General features: G+C 47.0%; 1 pseudogene; it reads right to left on the bottom strand.

Annotated features, from left to right (window-relative positions):
• Positions 1 to 7,207: 7,207 nt before the first annotated feature.
• Positions 7,208 to 7,344, bottom strand: LOC119334865 (annotated as a pseudogene).
• Positions 7,345 to 19,733: the final 12,389 nt, after the last annotated feature.

The raw sequence follows: 19,733 nt of genomic DNA on the forward strand, positions 1-19,733 counted from the left end.
GCGGTGAGCGATGCCGATACGGGAAAAATATCGATGGAGCCGGCGATATTCACCCCCCACCCCCCAGTCTGACTGAACCGCACGAATTTTGGTATTAAGAAGTCGCTCAACATGGTTTTGGAAAACATAAAATGTGTTTTCAACATCGGATTTTCGCTTAATCAGATAAATCCAAGTAAAGCGACTAAAATCATCCAAGAAACTCACGTAATACTTAAATCCGCCAACAGAGGTACGAGCCGGCCCCCACACATCGGTGTGAACTAGCTCAAGCGGAAAGTTGGTTACATGAGCGGTGGGGGCTGACGGAGGATCGGTTCTACCGCAGGTGGCGGCGGAAACGGTTCAGGCCCTGGCCGAAGTCACAGAGCCGGAACCCATGCAGACTGGTGATTCTGCTTCTGAGCATGGTATGGACAAATCTGAGGCTGACAAGTTGTCCAAGTGGGCGGCAAAGAAGAAGAAACTTACTTGTTTTCGATGTGGTGATACGGGACACTTTATGGCTGAGTGCACTGCGGAATTATGTGACCTGTGCCGGAAACCTAAGCATACCGCTGCCGAGTGCCCTCTTATGCTTGGGCCCAAGCCTACTGCTCAGATTTTCGGGGTATGCTGCTCGGAGTTGATGTTCTTCGAGTCTCCCAGTGTGGCCCCTCTGGCACCAGCGGTAGAGACCTCTTTCCCAGGGGTGGTGAAGGTAGTTCATGGACCATTGACCGAGGCGCAAATTATTCAGCAGCTGCGGGAACTCGCTCCGGGTAATTTTCAGTGGTCGCTGCTCAAGCTAAATGATACGTCTTACAAAGTTGATTTTCCGTCTAAGGAGGATCAGTTGAGAATCCTCAAGTTCGGTATGAGCAGGGTCCCAGGCACTAGTTTTGTGTTGCAGTTTGATGAATGGAAAAAGAAAGAGCCGCAGGGCACGTCATTGAGGCAGATTTGGGTTCGTTTCTCCGGGGCGCCATCTGATCCCCTGGATAGCTTCTTGGAGACGTGGAGTTTGGGGTCTTTGATCGGTAAGACTGAACAGGTGGATATGCCATTCACTCGGGCCAACGGGGTGGCGCGTTTACTTGTCAGTGTGGCTAATATTGAGTTCTTGCCGAACGTGGTGCCTTGGACGTACGATGGTGTTCTATATCAGCTGGACGTTCTGTATGAGGATCCTAATTTGTTCGATGAGTTTGAGGATGATATTCCTATGGACACGACTGAGGGAGGAGGTGCCCCGGGGAACCAGGATGATTCGGCTATCTGTGATGATGACGGGGCCAAGGAGCCGGTCGGTCCGACTGATTCTAGTGGTACTGCTCCTGCTCGGTCATCTGGTGTGGCTCCGACGTCCACCTTGCAGCTTGGGTCCTTGGGACCGTTCTCTGCTCCACCTCGGCTTCAGGGCGTCTATCCGGGTTCTATGGATTCCGTGGCTCCCCTTTGTGCGCCGGCAGTTCTTGAGTTGGGAGATACCGAGGGGCAGGTGGCCCCTCCCACATCTCCTACCTCGCTGTTGGCTACCGTGGATGGTGATGTGCTTGCGGCTATGGCTAAAGGTGACGGGAAGGAGGCCCGGTCTCCTCTGACGACGACACCGACGGCGCACACGAAGGACTCGGCGTTCTCCCCCAGGTCGCCGCGCGCGGGAGGAGGGATGGCTCGGCAGGAGGCCGCAATCACTCCATGCCCCGTTGTAGTGGGCGGGTCAGGTGATGCGCCCGTCTCACCGGCTTCTTCTTCGGAGCATCCTGCGAGGGTATCCCCGGGCCCTCTTGCCGGCGGATCGACCGTTGACACGCCACGGGAGTCGTCGCCGTGTTGCTCGCCTTCCCCGGTGGCTACGGCCCGGGTGCCGCTATTGGGGGACGGGCAGGAGGCCTTTCCCCTAGCAGAGCTTCACGCGAGGAGGTCATCGCCTTTGGCGGTATCCCGGATCCTGCCTCCCAGGGGAGGCGGGTCAGCGGGAGGCTGTAGGAGCAGCCGGACATTGATGACATGCAGCTGAGGTGTGCTTTGAGAGCTGCCAAGCTGCGCGACATCGAGACCTCCACTGGTATGTCCGTTAATAAGTCCAATTCCATTTTGCATTTTACTGATGTTGAAATTATTCATAATGCAAATCAAATAGGAGTTTCACTTGGTAATAATGATATTGAGATATCTAGGTCAGTTAATGACATTCTTGATTTGGAAGCTGATCGTGCGATAGACATGATCCGGCACATTGCTGCTGTTAAACCTATGAACGACTCAGAGATAGATGCGCTTGGGGTTAGGGTTCTTGATGGCTTGTGTGCCGATCTTGACCCTGCACTACACGAGACGGAGGAGGACACCATTCCTGAGGTGTCTCTTCATGTAGACGAGCCCGAGGCAATAGAAGCAGAGAGTGACTGTGCTGATCGGGCTGATGGTCTCCCTAAGCCAAAACAGATGTGGAAACGAAAGGTTTATCCCGTCTCGGCAGCACGTAGGAGTGCTAGGATCCGCACTGCAAAAAAAATTCATGATGAATTATGAGAGGCATTTTCTGGAATAGCAGAGGTCTTAGGGACTTGGCTAAAAGAAGATTTCTAGCGGAGGCTTCTCTCGAACATCATTTGGATTTTATTGCATTGTCGGAGACCGGAAGAAGCAACTTTACTTCACAATTTCTTGCCACTTTGTCCGGGGGGGGGGGGTAGATTTTTACTGGCATTGCCTCCCCCCTCGAGGAAGATCCGGTGGGGTTTTACTTGGGGTTAAGTGCGAAACGTTGGAAGTTTGGAGTGTAGTTTTGGGGGATTTTGCTGTCAAGTTTCGAGTTAGAACTAAGGTAGATGGGTTTGATTGGGATTTGGTGGCGGTGTACGGAGCTGCGCAACCAGAGCTCAAGCCAGACTTTTTGGCGGATTTGGTTCGTATTTGTGGTAACGAACATCTCCCCCTATTAGTAGGGGGGATTTCAACATTATCCGTAGGAAGGACGAAAAGAATAATGACAATTTTGACGGCCGCTGGTCGTTTTTGTTCAACACTATTATAGAAAGCTTGGATCTCAGAGAGATAGAGCTTTCGGGTAGGAAGTTCACCTGGGCTAATTCATTACCGGTCCCGACGTTTGAGAAACTTGACCGTGTCCTAGCCAGTGTAGAATGGGAACAGAAGTTTCCTTTGGTAACCGTGCAAGCACTGACAAGAGGTGTCTCTGATCATACACCATTACTAGTCGATTCATGAGAGCAAACTTTTGTGGGCAACAAGAACATTTTCTCTTTTGAACTTGCCTGGTTTGAAAGAGAAGGGTTCCTCGAGTTTTTAGCTCGGGAGTGGGCTAAAGACTCAGGAGGAAGGACACCTATCGAGCGATGGCAATGCAAGATTCGTCATCTCTGAAGGTTCCTTCGAGGATGGGCTAAGCACACGCATGGTATTTATAAGGCGGAGAAGGAGAGACTTCTTCTACTTATTCAAAATCTTGAAGTTAAAGCTGAAACATCTATCTTGGATTCCAGTGAGTTGGAGACAAAGATAGAGGCGGAGATGCGTCTTAAACAGCTTCTTCGAGAGGAGGAATTGAAGTGGGCGTTGCGAGCTAAAGTTCGCAAGATAGTACAAGGCGAGGACAATACTCAATTCTTTCATATGATTGCTAATGGGAAGCATCGTAAAAAGAGAATTTTCCAGCTAGAACAAGACGAGGGGACGATAGTTGGTCAAGACAATCTGAAAGTCTATATTACCAACTATTATAAGCAGTTGTTTGGTCCCTCGGAAGAGAATTTTGTGTCCTTAGATGAGTCTAGGGTTGAGGATGTTCCTCAACTTGAGACTGTCGAGAATGAGCTCCTGACTGCTCCTTTCTCTGAGAAAGAGGTGTTTGAAGCTATTGCACAAATGGAGAATAATAAGGCTCCAGGACCGGATGGGTTCCCGGCGGAGTTCTACAAAAAGTGCTGGCATTTTATTAAGGGAGATTTGATGCCCATGTTCCACGAGTTTTTTGAGGAACAGATCCAGTTGTTTAAGCTGAATTTTGGAACGATAACTCTTCTTCCTAAGAAGACAGACGCTGCTCGCATTGAGCAGTTCAGACCCATATGCCTGCTTAATGTGAGTTTCAAAATTTTCACCAAGGTCGGGACGAACAGACTTACGCAGATTGCGCATCATGTGGTTCATCCGTCCCAGTCTGCTTTCATGCCTGATAGAAATATCCTTGAAGGGGTTGTTGTCTTGCATGAAACGCTCCATGAAATCCACTCAAAAAAACTTGATGGCATAGTTTTTAAAGTGGATTTTGAAAAAGCATATGATAAAGTTAAATGGCCTTTCCTTCAACAAGCTTTGCGTATGAAAGGTTTTGATTCAGCCTAGAGAAACCAGATTGACTCCTTTACACAAAAAGAGAGTGTAGGGGTTAAAGTGAATGACGACATAGGTCACTATTTCCAAACACACAAGGGGCTAAGGCAAGGAGACCCGATGTCACCGATCCTGTTTAACATAGTGGCGGATATGCTGACTATTTTAATAGGTCGGGCAAAGGATGCAGGGCAGGTAGGCGGCCTGGTCCCACATCTAGTTGACGGAGGGATTTCCATTCTTCAGTATGCTGATGATACTATCATCTTTATGGAGCACAACTTGGCGAAAGCAAGAAACATGAAGCTGTTGTTATGCTTATTTGAACAATTATCTGGCCTCAAAATTAACTTCCACAAGAGCGAATTGTTTTGCTTCGGAAGAGCAAAGGATGACCAGGACACGTATAAACAATTGTTCGGATGTGAATTTGGCTCCTTACCGTTTAAGTACTTAGGTATACCCATTCATCATCGTAAGCTGACTAACTCTGAGTGGAAATGCATCGAGGATCGCTTTGAAAAGAAACTGAGCTGTTGGAAAGGGAAGCTCATGTCATACAGAGGATGATTGATTTTGATTAATTCGGTCCTTACCAGTATGCCTATGTTTCTCTTATCCTTTTTCTAGGTTCCGGTGGGAGTCGGGAAAAGGTTAGATTTTTAGCGATCTTGATTCTTTTGGCAGAATGATGAGCTCAAATGAAAGTATAGGCTTGCTAAGTGGGATATAATCTGTAGGCCGAAGGACCAAGGGGGTCTTGGTATTGAAAATTTGGAAGTCAAAAACATATGTCTCCTTATCAAATGGCTATTTAAACTATGGTCTGAGTTGGACGCTACTTAGGCACAGATGTTGCGCAATAAGTATCTTTATGCTAAAACCTTGGCCCAGGTAAACGTGAGGCCTTCCGACTCACCTTTTTGGAAGGGTTTGATGAGAGTCAAACAACTTTTTTTCAACAAGTCAAAATTTATTGTCGGGAATGGTGCCACTACGAGGTTTTGGGAGGATACGTGGCTTGGGGAGACTCCCCTTGCACTTCAATATCCTACTTTGTACAACATTGTGCGACGTAGAGAAGCCTACGTTGCAACTGTTTTACAATCCACTTCCCTCAATATTAGTTTTCGGAGGACGCTAGTTGGAAATCGTTGGGAGGCCTGGCTCCACCTTGTTAGACGTTTGATGGAGGTCCGGCTGTCCCAACAACCAGATCAGCTGTATTGGAAACTTACTAAGAATGGTGTGTTCTCGGTTAAATCTATATATCTGGATGTCATTAACTCTAGCGTTGTCCCTTCTTCGATTCACGTTTGGAAAGTAAAGTTTCCCTTATGAATCAAAGTGTTTATGTGGTTTGTGCATAAACAAGTCATTTTGACTAAGGATAACCTGGCAAGACGCAACTGGATGGGCTCTTCTAGGTGTAGCTTTTGCGATCATAACGAAAACATCAAACACCTCTTTCTCGATTGTCCGTTGGCTAAGATTCTGTGGCGGTCGATTCATATTGCGTTTAATATTAATCAGCCCACCTCTATCAACATGTTATGTGGAGCATGGCTTGATGGAGTTGATTCCGATACTGCAAGACACATTCGTGTTGGCATTTGTGCTTTACTTTGGGCAGTATGGAACTGTAGAAATGATTTAGTATTTAACCGATCAACAAACATTCACTTTTTGCAGGTTATCTTCAGGGCCACGACGTTCATCCGTATGTGGTCGCTACTCACTCCGACGGAGGCCAGGGAGCGTTTGGTTACTGCGTCTACCCGGTGGGAGATGGTAGCGCGGGATATTTTCAACCGATTTGGATGGCGGTCATGTAATAGGATAGGCATGTAGTGCTCCTATTGTGTTTGCCAGCCGGTTGTGGTTTTGGGCTGTAGCTCTTTCGAGCCTTTTGTTTATTTTCGCACCTCGATACTTGGCGACTTTTCTACTGGATTATGCTTTTAATAATATGAGCCGTATGCATTGTTCTGATGCAGAGGCTGGGGTAAACCCCTTTTCGAAAAAAAATGAGAGGAATTATTATATGGAAGCTGATGCATTTTGCCACGTTGGCAAGCATCACATACTAAAGACTCATGAGATGGTGCACAAGGTAGTTTATTCAACCTAATGACGGAATCGACGACGCTGGATGAAGGATGGCCGAGCCTCTTGTGCCAATGTTCAGAGGTGAGCTTGACAACGGAGAGGACGCGGAGACTGGACTGACTGAAAGATGAAGACGCACGGAAGCTTGGCACCGGGTAGAGACCGCCGCGGCTTCAACCTTGCAGAAGGACCCTCCTCGTGACTTGATCCTTTAGACGAAAAAAGTCAGGATACATCTCGGGAAATGCACGGTTATCAGAAACAAGTTTATGAGTTGAAATAAGGTGTTTGTGTAACTCTGGAACGTGAAGAACATTTTTAAGCAGGAGTGGTTTGTGTGAGCCAGAAAGCATAGATTGACCAACGTGAGAGATTCGCAAACCTGCTCCGTTGGCAACATGGACCTTATCCTTGCCGCTGTAGCAATCATGGACCGTGAGGCGATCAAGGTCGCTGGTGAGGTGGTCCGTCGTGCCGGAGTCGAGGTACCAGTTGGTGTCGACAGAGTGGCCACCATGGCCGCCGGTGTTGGTAGCGTTGCTGTTGCGCTCAGTGTTTTGGTAGCGCTCGCGGTTAAAACGCTGCCTGCACCTCAACGCATCATGCCCATATTTCTGGCAGACTTGGCAGGTTGGCTTGTTGCGGTTGCGTCCTCCACGGCCACGGCCCTGCCCCTGGCCACCACGACCTCCACCGCGGCCTGCTGCATTAGCAGAGGAGAAGATCTCGCCGGTGGAAGTCTGCTGCTTAAGACGAAGCTCGGCACTAAGCAAATACGCATACAAGCTAGCAAGGCTCACTGGCTCATCACGTGCTATGATTGAAGCAACAAGGGGCTCATATTCTGAGCCCAGACCAGCAAGCATGTAGACAAGAACCTCCTCATCGGAGAGGGGCTTGCCAGCGGACGCCATAGCATCGGCATACCCCTTTATCTTGTTTTAGTACGCAGCAGCAGATAGGTCCTTTTTCTTCTGGTTGGAGAGCATGTAGCGGATTTGCATCACGCATGCGCAACTCTCTGAGGAAAACATCACGTGCAGCGCATCCCAGACGGCACGGGAGGTGGGCAACTACGTCAATTGCCTGATGATGTCCTCAGTCATTGAGGAGAGCAAGGCGACGAGGACTACCTGGTCCTGTTGATACCAGCGAAGGAACACCGGATTTTCCATGATACGGGCAGCATCGCCGGTACCCTCGATGATGGTCTCCGCCGGTGGAGGGATGGTGCCATCGACGTAGCTGAAGGAGCCCTGCACACGAAGGATAGGGACGGCCTGAGTTTTCCAAAGAAGAAAATTCTCCCTTATGAGGCGGATGGTGATCAGGTTAGCGATGGCAGCAATGGAGGCGGAGCCGGATGAGATGATCATGCCGGAGGTGCCATCACTGGTAGAAGGAGTGGTGGACATGGTGAGGAAGAAGATCGAGCTCTGATTACCAAGATAGAAGAGATATTTGTCGTGATAATCCTCACTATATTGGTCTATTTATATAGTACATGTACATGTTAAGTTACAAGACATTAGGACGTGGAATATCAAGAAAGAGGTCTCTAGACCTTCTACATTCTAGCACTAAGCTGTAATTGCTAGGCGTTGCAACTCATTATGCTAGACATCACTAACTCGTAACATTTGACACGAACCCTGTCAAATATGTGTTTCGTGTGTTCTTTAAACAACACAGTCTGATGCATGTTTTTACAGCAGTTTAACATTAGTAAAGTTTACTGAATGGCAATGCATTGTGGTACTGAACTTGCTGAATTCTGCACCTTATTGGACTCATACTCCAGCTAACTCATCCAAAAATCCAAACTGAAGGAGAGAGACGGGCATTATATTTCAACACCCCCCTCACGTCTAAACTTATTTAGTCGTTAGACGTGGGATCGAAGTAGGCCGCAGAATCTTTTTATTTTAATATTGCGTTGGTAGGGTCTTGAACTCAAAACCTCTTGGCTCTGTTACCATATTGAATTCATACTCCAGCCAACTCATCCAAAAGTCCGAGCTGATTGAGAGAGGCGGGCAATATATTTCAACACACCTATTACACTGCGTTCACCACTTGACCTGCTCATCATGTATCTGCGCCGCTCATGGGCGCACACAATGGCTGTACAACTTCACCGGTCACGGCCGTCCTAGTGACGCGGACCCATCGCTGCACGCAGAGTACACGGCCAATCTCCGCCGGACAAAGTGCTCCACGCCCACGGACAACACCACCGTCATAGATATGGACCCCGGGAGCTTCCTCACTATTAGAAGGGATAGAGAGGGATTGGTAGAATCGATACTATTGAACCTCGTGAGCATATATATAGGAGTACAATGATCAGTTTCGAGTACAAGATATGGCAGAAACAAATCCTAGTCTATCATACACTTCCTAATACAATGGTAGCGATGCAGACGGTGAGACAGGAGAAGAATCCGAAGATAAGCCGACGGACATCCCCCACAATCGTAACAGTCGATGCACCACGGAAGTTGTGGCTGGAGTGGAAACCAACAAGGTTGCTCAAGCAAGGCGGTAGTCCTTTTTGCCGATGTTGAGGTAGCCGAGAGTGTAGGGTGGTGTAGTTGTGGTTGAGGTAGTTGTGAGAGGGACGCAATGGTCGATGTCGAGTCGGGGTGGCCGGTGTCGAGGCAGTCGCCGTGGACTGGGAAGAAGAGAGGTAGCGGCGGGGTGAGGAGGAGGCGGCGGCTGCTTGGTTAGAAGCACAGCGACATTGCTCATAGTAGGCGAGAACCCCGACAACGTGACGAAGACCGGCGCGTACAATGGCGTTCCTGCGCCGAGGAAGGCGGCGCGGTGCATACCACAGGAAATCGACGTGCTGGGATGGTGGAGTGGACCACGGACCGTGGTGCTACGGCCCGAAGGGGTGATGCGACGGTAGCAGGCAGGTTGGCGCGACAGCAGGAAGACCGCGGGCCGCGGCGCTATGACCCAAAGGGGCAGCGGAGCGCGGGTTGGTGCAACCGCGGGGACGGCCTCGAGCAGCGCCAACAAGCCCTGTGTGGATCAAGGGGCATCACAAGCCACCAACATGCACGTAAGCCGATGCACACACTAGAGCAGAAAACTACCAAGAAACCATTTTATTTATTATTCATAAAGCCTTACAAAGTAATACATAAGTAAGCCTGAAGTCATCATCTTGGAAACACATGTCGCTACTCATATCTGCTTGATGAAGGGGTGCTGAATGTCTGACCCGAATACTAAACAGACATCGCACCAAAACCTAACATCTAAAGCCGGATGCCCCAGCCAAGCCACAATGCCGGGACCGGGTCACACGCCGGCCCGACGCACTCTTAGAGCCCGCCACCACCGTCTTCCACCTATCCATCTCCAGAGCAGGTATTGACGCACAGACCTTGCCAGACCTGTCGTCGATGCCACCACGGAGCTAGACAACACCACCATCCTGCATGTATCCATCCACACGTGCCCGTCGCTGAAACTCAACAGTGCCATGCTGTAGGGATCCGCCGTCGGCCTTATGGTAGACGTAACTGTTGGAAATTTCCTACGCACACGCAGGATCATGGTGATGCACAACAACGAGATGGGAGAGTGTCGTCCACGTACCCTCGTAGACCGTTAAGCAGAAGCGTTATGACAACGCGGTTGATGTAGTCGTACGTCTTCACGATCGACCGATCCTCAGCACCGAACGTATGACACCTCCATGTTCAGCACACGTCCCGCGAACTCACGATCCATCAGAGCTCGGGGAAGAGTTTCGTCAGCACGACGGCGTGGTGACGATGTTGATGAAGCTACCGCAACAGGGCTTCGCCTAAACACCGCTATAGTATGACCGAGGTGGACTACGGTGGAGGGGGGCACCGCACACGGCTGGAGAGATCTCAATGATCAACTTGTGTATCTAGAGGTGCCCCCTGCCCCCGTATATAAAGGAGCAAGGGGGGAGAGGCGGCCGGCCAGGAGGAGGCGCGCCAGGAGGAGTCCTACTCCCACCGGGAGTAGGACTCCCTCCGTTCCTAGATGGAATAGGAGAAGGGGGAAGGAGGAGGGGGAGAGGAAGGAAAGGGGGGGCGCCCCCCTCCTTGTCCAATTCAGACTAGAGGGAGAGGGGGCGCGCGGCCTGCCCTGGCAGACCCTCCTCTCTTCACTAAGGCCCATCATGGCCCATTAAACCCCCCGGGGGGGGGGGGTTCGGTAACCCCCGGTACTCCGGTAAAATCCCGATTTCACCCGGAACACTTCCGATATCCAAATATAGGCTTCCAATATATAAATCTTTATGTCCCGACCATTTTGAGACTCCTCGTCATGTTCGTGATCACATCCGGGACTCCAAACTACCTTCGGTACATCAAAACATGTAAACTCATAAAACCGATCGTCATAGAACTTTAAGCGTGCGGACCCTACGGGTTCAAGAACTATGTAGACATGACCGAGACACGTTTCCGGTCAATAACCAATAGCGGAACCTAGATGCTCATATTGTTTCCTACATATTCTACAAAGATCTTTATCGGTCAAACCGCACAACACTATACATTGTTCTCTTTGTCATCGGTATGTTACTTGCCCGAGATTCGATCGTCGGTATCCAATACCTAGTTCAATATCGTTACCGACAAGTCTCTTTACTCGTTCCGTAATACATCATCCTGTAACTAACTCATTAGTTATCATGCTTGCAAGACTTATAGTGATGTGTATTACCGAGAGAGCCCAGAGATACCTCTCCGACAATCGGAGTGACAAATCCTAATCTTGATCTATGCCAACTCAACAAGTACCATCGGAAACACCTGTAGAGCACCTTTATGATCACCCAGTTACGTTGTGACGTCTGGTAGCACACAAAGTGTTCCTCCGGTATTCGGGAGTTGCATAATCTCATAGTCATAGGAACATGTATAAGTCATGAAGAAAGCAATAGTAGTAAACAAACGATCAAGTGCTAAGCTAACGGAATGGGTCAAGTCAATCAGATCATTCTCCTAATGATGTGATCCCATTGATCAAATAACAACTCATGTCTATGGTTAGGAAACTTAACCATCTTTGATCAATGAGCTAGTCAAGTAGAGGCATACTAGTGACACTATGTTTGTCTATGTATTCACACATGTATTATGTTTCCGGTTAATACAATTCTAGCATGAATAATAAACATTTATCATGAAATAAGGAAATAAATAATAACTTTATTATTGCCTCTAGGGCATATTTCCTTTAGTCTCCCACTTGCTCTAGAGTCAATAATCTAGATTACGCAGTAATGATTTTAACACCCATGGAGCCTTGGTGCTGATCATGTTTTTGCTCGTGGAAGAGGCTTAGTCAACGGTTATGCAACATTCAGATCAGTATGTATCTTGCAAATCTCTATGCCTCCCACCTGGGTTTGATCCCGAATGGAGTTGAAGCGTCTCTTGATGTGCTTGGTTCTCTTGTGAAATCTGGATTCCTTTGCCAAGGCAATTCCACCAGTATTGTCACAAAAGATTTTCATTGGACCCGATGCACTAGGTATGACACCTAGATCGGATATGAACTCCTTCATCCAGACTCCTTCATTCGCTGCTTCCGAAGTAGCAATGTACTCTGATTCACATGTAGATCCCGCCATGACGCTCTGTTTAGAACTGCTCCAACTGACAGCTCCACCGTTTAATATAAACACGTATCCGGTTTGCGATTTAGAATTGTCCGGATCAGTGTCAAAGCTTGCATCAACGTAATCATTTATGATAAGCTCTTTGTCACCTCCATAAACGAGAAACATATCGTTGGTCCTTTTCAGGTACTTCAGGATGTTCTTGACTGCTATCTAGTGATCCACTCCTGGATTACTTTGGTACCTCCCTGCTAGGCTAATAGCAAGGCACACATCAGGTCTGGTACACAGCATTGCATACATGATAGAGCCTATGGTTGAAGCATAGGGAACACTTTTCATTTTCTCTCTATCTTCTGCAGTGGTCGGACATTGAGTCTTACTCAACTTCACACCTTATAACACAGGCAAGAACCCTTTCTTAGCTTGATCCATTTTGAACTTCTTCAAAACTTTATCAAGGTATGTGCTTTGTGAAAGTCCAATTAAGTGTCTTGATCTATCTCTGTAGATCTTGATGACCAATATATAAGCAGCTTCACCGAGGTCTTTCATTGAAAAACTCTTATTCAAGTATCCTTTTATGCTTTCCAGAAATTCTATATCATTTCCAATCAGCAATATGTCATCCACATATAATATTGGAAATGCTATAGAGCTCCCACTCACTTTCTTGTAAATACAGGCTTCTTCAAAAGTCTATATAAAACCATATGCTTTGATCATACTATCAAAACGTTTATTCCAACTCCGAGAGGTTTGCACCAGTCAATAAATGGATCGCTGGAGCTTGCACACTTTGTTAGCTCCCTTTGGAACAATAAAACCTTCAGGTTGCATCATATACAACTCTTCTTCTAGAAATCCATTCAGGAATGCAGTCTTTACATCCATTTGCCGAATTTCATAATCATAAAACACGCAAATTGCTAACATGATTCAGACGGACTTAAGCATCGCTACGGGTGAGAAGGTCTCATCGTAATCAACTCCTTGAACGTGTCGAAAACCTTTTGCAACAAGTCGAGCTTTGTAAACAGTAACATTACCGTCAATGCCTGTCTTCTTCTTGAAGATCCATTTATTCTCGATGGCTTGCCGATCATCGGGCAAGTCAACCAAAGTCCACACTTTGTTCTCATACATGGATCCCATCTCAGATTTCATGGCTTCAAGCCATTTTGCGGAATCTGGACTCATCGTCGCTTCCTCATAGTTCGTAGGTTCGTCATGGTCAAGTAACATGACCTCCAGAACTGGATTATCGTACCACTCTGGTGCAGATCTTGCTCTAGTTGACCTACGAGGTTCGGTAGTAACTTGATCTGAAGTTACATGATCATCATCATTAGCTTCCTCACTAATTGGTCTAGGAGTCACAGGAACAGATTTTTGTGATGAACTACTTTCCAATAAGGGAGCAGGTATAGTTACCTCATCAAGTTCTACTTTCCTCCCACTTACTTCTTTCGAGAGAAACTCCTTTTCTAGAAAGGATCCATTCTTAGCAACGAATATCTTTCCTTCGGATCTGTGATAGAAGGTGTACCCAATAGTTTCCTTTGGGTATCCTATGAAGAGACATTTCTCCGATTTGGGTTCGAGCTTATTAGGTTGAAGCTTTTCCACATAAGCATCGCAGCCCCAAACTTTAAGAAACGACAACTTTGGTTTCTTGCCAAACCATAGTTCATAAGGCGTCGTCTCAACGGATTTTGATGGTGCCCTATTTAATGTGAATGCAACCGTCTCTAAAGCATAACCCCAAAACGATAGCGGTAAATCAGTAAGAGACATCATAGATCGCACCATATCTAGTAAAGTACGATTACGACATTCGGACACACCATTACACTGTGGTGTTCCGGGTGGCGTGAGTTGCGAAACTATTCCGCATTGTTTCAAATGTAGACCAATCTCGTAACTCAAATATTCTCTTCCACGATCAGATCGCAGAAACTTTATTTTGTTGTTACGATAATTTTCCACTTCACTCTGAAATTCTTTGAACTTTTCAAATGTTTCAGACTTATGTTTCATTAAGTAGATATACCCATATATCTGCTCAAATCATCTGTGAAGGTGAGAAAATAACGATACCCATCGCGAGCCTCAATATTCATCGAACCACATACATTATTATGTATGATTTCCAACAAATCTGTTGCTCGCTCCATAGTTTTGGAGAACGGCGTTTTAGTCATCTTGCCCATAAGGCATGGTTCGCAAGTACCAAGTGATTCATAGTCAAGTGGTTCCAAAAGTCCATCAGTATGGAGTTTCTTCATGCATTTTATACCAATATGACCCAAACGGTAGTGCCACAAATAAGTTGCACTATCATTATCAACTCTGCATCTTTTGGCTTCAACATTATGAATATATGTATCACTACTATCGAGATTCAACAAGAATAGACCACTCTTTAAGGGTGCATGACCATAAAAGATATTACTCATATAAATAGAACAATCATTATTCTCTGATTTAAATGAATAACCGTCTCGCATCAAACAAGACCCAGATATTATGTTCATGCTTAACACTAGCACCAAATAACAATTATTTAGGTCTAAAACTAATCCCAAAGGTAGATGTAGAGGTAGCGTGCCGACAACGATCACATCGACTTTGGAACCATTTCCTACGCGCATCGTCACCTCGTCCTTAGCCAGTCTTCGCTTAATCCGTAGTCCCTGTTTCGAATTGCAAATATTAGCAATAGAACCAGTATCAAATACCCAGGTACTACTACGAGCTCTGGCGAGGTACACATCAATAACATGTATATCACATATACCTTTATTCACCTTGCCATCCTTCTTATCCGCCAAATACTTGGGGCAGTTCCGCTTCCAGTGACCAGTCTGTTTGCAGTAGAAGCACTCAGTCTCAGGCTTAGGTCCATACTTGGGTTTTTCTCCTAAGCAGCAACTTGTTTGCTGCTCTTCTTGAAGTTCCCCTTATTCTTCCCTTTGCCCTTTTTCTTGAAACTGGTGGTCTTATTGACCATCAACACTTGATGCTCCTTCTTGATTTCTACCTCCGCAGCCTTTAGCATCGCGAAGAGCTCGGGAATAGTCTTATTCATCCCTTGCATATTATAGTTCATCATGAAGCTTTTGTAGCTTGGTGGCAGTGATTGAAGAACTCTGTCAATGATACTATCAACAGGAAGATTAACTCCCAGTTGAGTCAAGTGATTATGATACCCAGACATTTTGAGTATATGCTCACTCATAGAACTATTCTCCTCCATCTTGCAGCTATAGAACTTATTGGAGACTTCATATCTCTCAATCCGGGCATTTGCTTGAAATATTAACTTCAACTCCTGGAACTTCTCATATGCTCCATGACGTTCAAAACGTCGTTGAAGTCCGGGTTCTAAGCCGTAAAGCATTGCACACTGAACTATCGAGTAGTCATTAGCTTTACTCTGCCAAACGTTCTTAACGTTATCAGCAGCATCTGCATCAGGCCTGGCACCCAGCGGTGCTTCCAGGACGTAATTCTTCTGTGCAGCAATGAGGATAATCCTTAAGTTACGGACCCAGTCCGTGTAATTGCTACCATCATCTTTCAACTTTGCTTTCTCAAGGAACGCATTAAAATTCACAACATCACGGGCCATCTATCTACAACAACATAGATAAGCAAAAATACTATGAGGTACTAAGTTCATGATAAATTTAAGTTCAATTAATCATATTACTTAAGAACTCCCACTTAGATAGACATCCATCTTATCATCTAAGTGATCACGTGATCCATATCAACTAAACCATAACTTATAATCACGTGAAATGTAGTTTTCAATGGTGAACATCACTATGTTGATCATATCTACTATATGATTCACGCTCGACCTTTCGGTCTCAGTGTTCCGAGGCCATATCTGCATATGCTAGGCTCGTCAAGTTTAACCCGAGTATTCTGCGTGTGCAAAACTGGCTTGCACCCGTTGTATATGGACGTAGAGCTTATCACACCCGATCATCACGTGGTGTCTCAGCACGACGAACTTTGGCAACGGTGCATATTCAGGGAGAACACTTTTATCTTGAAATTTAGTGAGAGATCATCTTATAATGCTATCATCAAACAGAGCAGAATAAGATGCATAAAGGATAAACATCACATGCAATCAATATAAGTGATATGATATGGCCATCATCAACTTGTGCTTGTGATCTCCATCTCCGAAGCACCGTCATGATCACCATCGTCACCGTCGCGACACCTTGATCTCCATCGTAGCATCGTTGTCATCTCGCCAACTATTGCTTCTACGACTATCACTACCGCTTAGTGATAAAGTAAAGCAATTACAGGGCGATTGCATTCCATACAATAAAGCGACAACCATATGGCTCCTGCCAGTTGCCGATAACTCCGTTACAAAACATGATCATCTCATACAAAAATATAGCATCATGTCTTGACCATATCACATCACAACATGCCCTGCAAAAACAAGTTAGACATCCTCTACTTTGTTGTTGCAAGTTTTACATGGCTGCTATAGGCTGAGCAAGAACCGTTCTTACCTACGCATCAAAACCACAATGATAGTTCGTCAAGTTTGTGTTGTTCTAACCTTCTCAAGGACCGGGCGTAGCCACACTCGGTTCAACTAAAGTTGGAGAAACTGACTCCCGCCAGCCACCTGTGTGCAAAGCACGTCGGTAGAACCAGTCTCGCGTAAGCGTACGCGTGATGTCGGTCCGGGCCGCTTCATCCAACAATACCGCCGAACCAAAGTATGACATGATGGTAAGCAGTATGACTTGTATCGCCCACAACTCACTTGTGTTCCGATCGTGCATATAACATCAACGCATAAAATATGGCTCGGATGCCACTGTTGGGGAACATAGTAATTTCAAAAAAATTCCTACACACACGCAGGATCATGGTGATGCACAACAACAAGAGGGGAGAGTGTCGTCCACGTACCCTTGTAGACCGTTAAGCGGAAGCATTATCACAACGCGGTTGATGTAGTCGTACGTCTTCACAATCGACCGATCCTCAGCACCGAATGTACGGCACCTTTGCGTTCAGCACACGTTCAGCTCGGTGACATCCCGCGAACTCACGATCTAGTAGAGCTCGGGGAAGAGTTTCATCAGCACGACGGCGTGGTGACGATGTTGATGAAGCTACCACAACAGGGCTTCGCCTAAACACCGCTACAGTATGACCGAGGTGGATTATGGTGGAGGGGGGCACCGCACACGGCTGGAGAGATCTCGATGATCAACTTGTGTATCTAGAGGTGCCCCCTGCACCCGTATATAAAGGAGCAAGGGGGAGAGGCGGCCGGCCGGGAGGAGACGCGCCAGGAGGAGTCCTACTCCCACCTGGAGTAGGACTCCCTTCTTTCCTAGTTGGAATAGGAGAAGGGGGAAGGAGGAGGGGGAGAGGAAGGAAAGGGGGGGCGCCCCCTCCTTGTCCAATTCGAACTACAGGGAGAGATCTCAATGATCAACTTGTGTATCTAGAGGTGCCTCCCTTCCCCCGTATATAAAGGAGCAAGGGGGGAGAGGCGGCCGACCAGGAGGAGGCGCGCCAGGAGGAGTCCTACTCCCACCAGGAGTAGGACTCCCTCCTTTCCTAGTTGGAATAGGAGAAGGGGGAAGGAGGAGCGAGATAGGAAGGAAAGGGGGGCGCCGCCCCCCTCCTTGTCCAATTCAGACTACAGGGAGAGGGGGGGCGCAGCCTGCCCTGGCAGCCCCTCCTCTCTTCCACTAAGGCCCATCATGGCCCATTAAACCCACGGGGGGGGGGGGGTTCGGTAACCCCCAGTACTCTGGTAAAATCCCGATTTCACCCGGAAGACCTCCGATATCCAAATGTAGGCTTACAATATATAAATCTCTATGTCTCGACCATTTCGAGACTCCTCGTCATGTCCGTGATCACATCCGGGGCTCTGAACTACCTTCGGTACATCAAAACATATAAACTCATAAAACCGATCGTCACAGAACTTTAAGCGTGCGGACCCTACGGGTTCGAGAACTATGTAGACATGACCGAGACACGTTTCCGGTCAATAACCAATACAGAACCTATGCTCATATTGGTTCCTACATATTCTACGAAGATCTTTATCGGTCAAACCGCATAACACTATACGTTCTTCTCTTTGTCATCGGTATGTTACCTGCCCGAGATTCGATCGTCGGTATCCAATACCTAGTTCAATCTCATTACCGGCAAGTCTCTTTACTCGTTTCGTAATACATCATCCCGTAACTAACTCATTAGTTATCATGCTTGAAACACTTATAGTGATGTGTATTACCGAGAGGGTCCAGAGATACCTCTCCGACAATCGGAGTGACAAATCCTAATATTGATCTATGACAACTCAACAAGTACCATCGGAAACACCTGTGGAGCACCTTTATGATCACCCAGTTATGTTGTGACGTTTGGTAGCACACAAAGTGTTCCTCCGGTATTCGGGAGTTGCATAATCTCATAGTCATAAGAACATGTATAAGTCATGAAGAAAGCAATAGCAGTAAACAAATGATCAAGTGCTAAGCTAACGGAATGGGTCAAGTCAATCACATCATTCTCCTAATGATATGATCCCATTGATCAAATAACAACTCATGTCTATGGTTAGGAAACTTACCCATCTTTGATCATTGAGCTAGTCAAGTAGAGGCATACTAGTGACACTATGTTTGTCTATGTATTCACACATGTATTATGTTTCCGATTAATACAATTCTAGCATGAATAATAAACATTTATCATGAAATAAGGAAATAAATAATAACTTTATTATTGCCTCTAGGGCATATTTCCTTCAGTAACACCGCTCCTCCTCTTGTCTTCTCCATCCAGCACTTGCTCCAAAACGATGCCCCCAGGAGGAAGAATGATACCCAAGGCGCCGTCATTGTCCAATCCGGTAGAACCATATTTAGGGATTCCCCAGGAACATCCTGGTCGAGTTGACATGACCTGCAACAACGATGCCTCGAGAAGAAAACGACGTCAGAGATGCCGCCATCGCCTGCCAAGACAGCAGTCAGGCATGGTTTGCACCAAAAGCCGCGTCGCACCAATCTCGTGGCTGGCTAGAACCGCATGGAGTTTCGCCATGAAGACGTATGCCGCCGCCGGTACTCCGGCGGAGATCCTCCATCCCCTCACTAGAACCCTCATCGCGTCGCTCACAATCCACGTGAAGAATCAATGACAGATCTTGGTGGGATCCAGATTCGTGGCCGCCACCATCCCCACAACCGCCAGCAGCACAAGCCATGGGATCGTCGGTTGCCGCCGCACGGCTAGGGAGCCGTCCTGGCGGCGGTGCGGAGTGATACGTCTCCAATGTATCTATAAGTTTTGATTGTGCCATGCTGTTTTATTATCAATCTTGGATGTTTTATAATAATTTTATATCATTTTTGTACTAACATATTGACATAGTGCCAAGTGCCAGTTGCTATTTTTTACATCACAGAAAATCAATATCAAGCGGAGTCCAAATGCCACGAAACTTTACGGAGATTTTTTATGGGCTAGAAGGAAGGCAATGGGCCCTGGTTGCACCTGAGGGGTGCCCCGAGGAGGGCATAAGCCACCAAGGCACGCCAGGAGGCCCTAGCGCGCCCTAGTGGGTTGTGCCCAC

Source organism: Triticum dicoccoides, chromosome 7A, assembly GCF_002162155.2.
Source record: "Triticum dicoccoides isolate Atlit2015 ecotype Zavitan chromosome 7A, WEW_v2.0, whole genome shotgun sequence".
Taxonomy (NCBI): Eukaryota; Viridiplantae; Streptophyta; class Magnoliopsida; order Poales; family Poaceae; genus Triticum; species Triticum dicoccoides.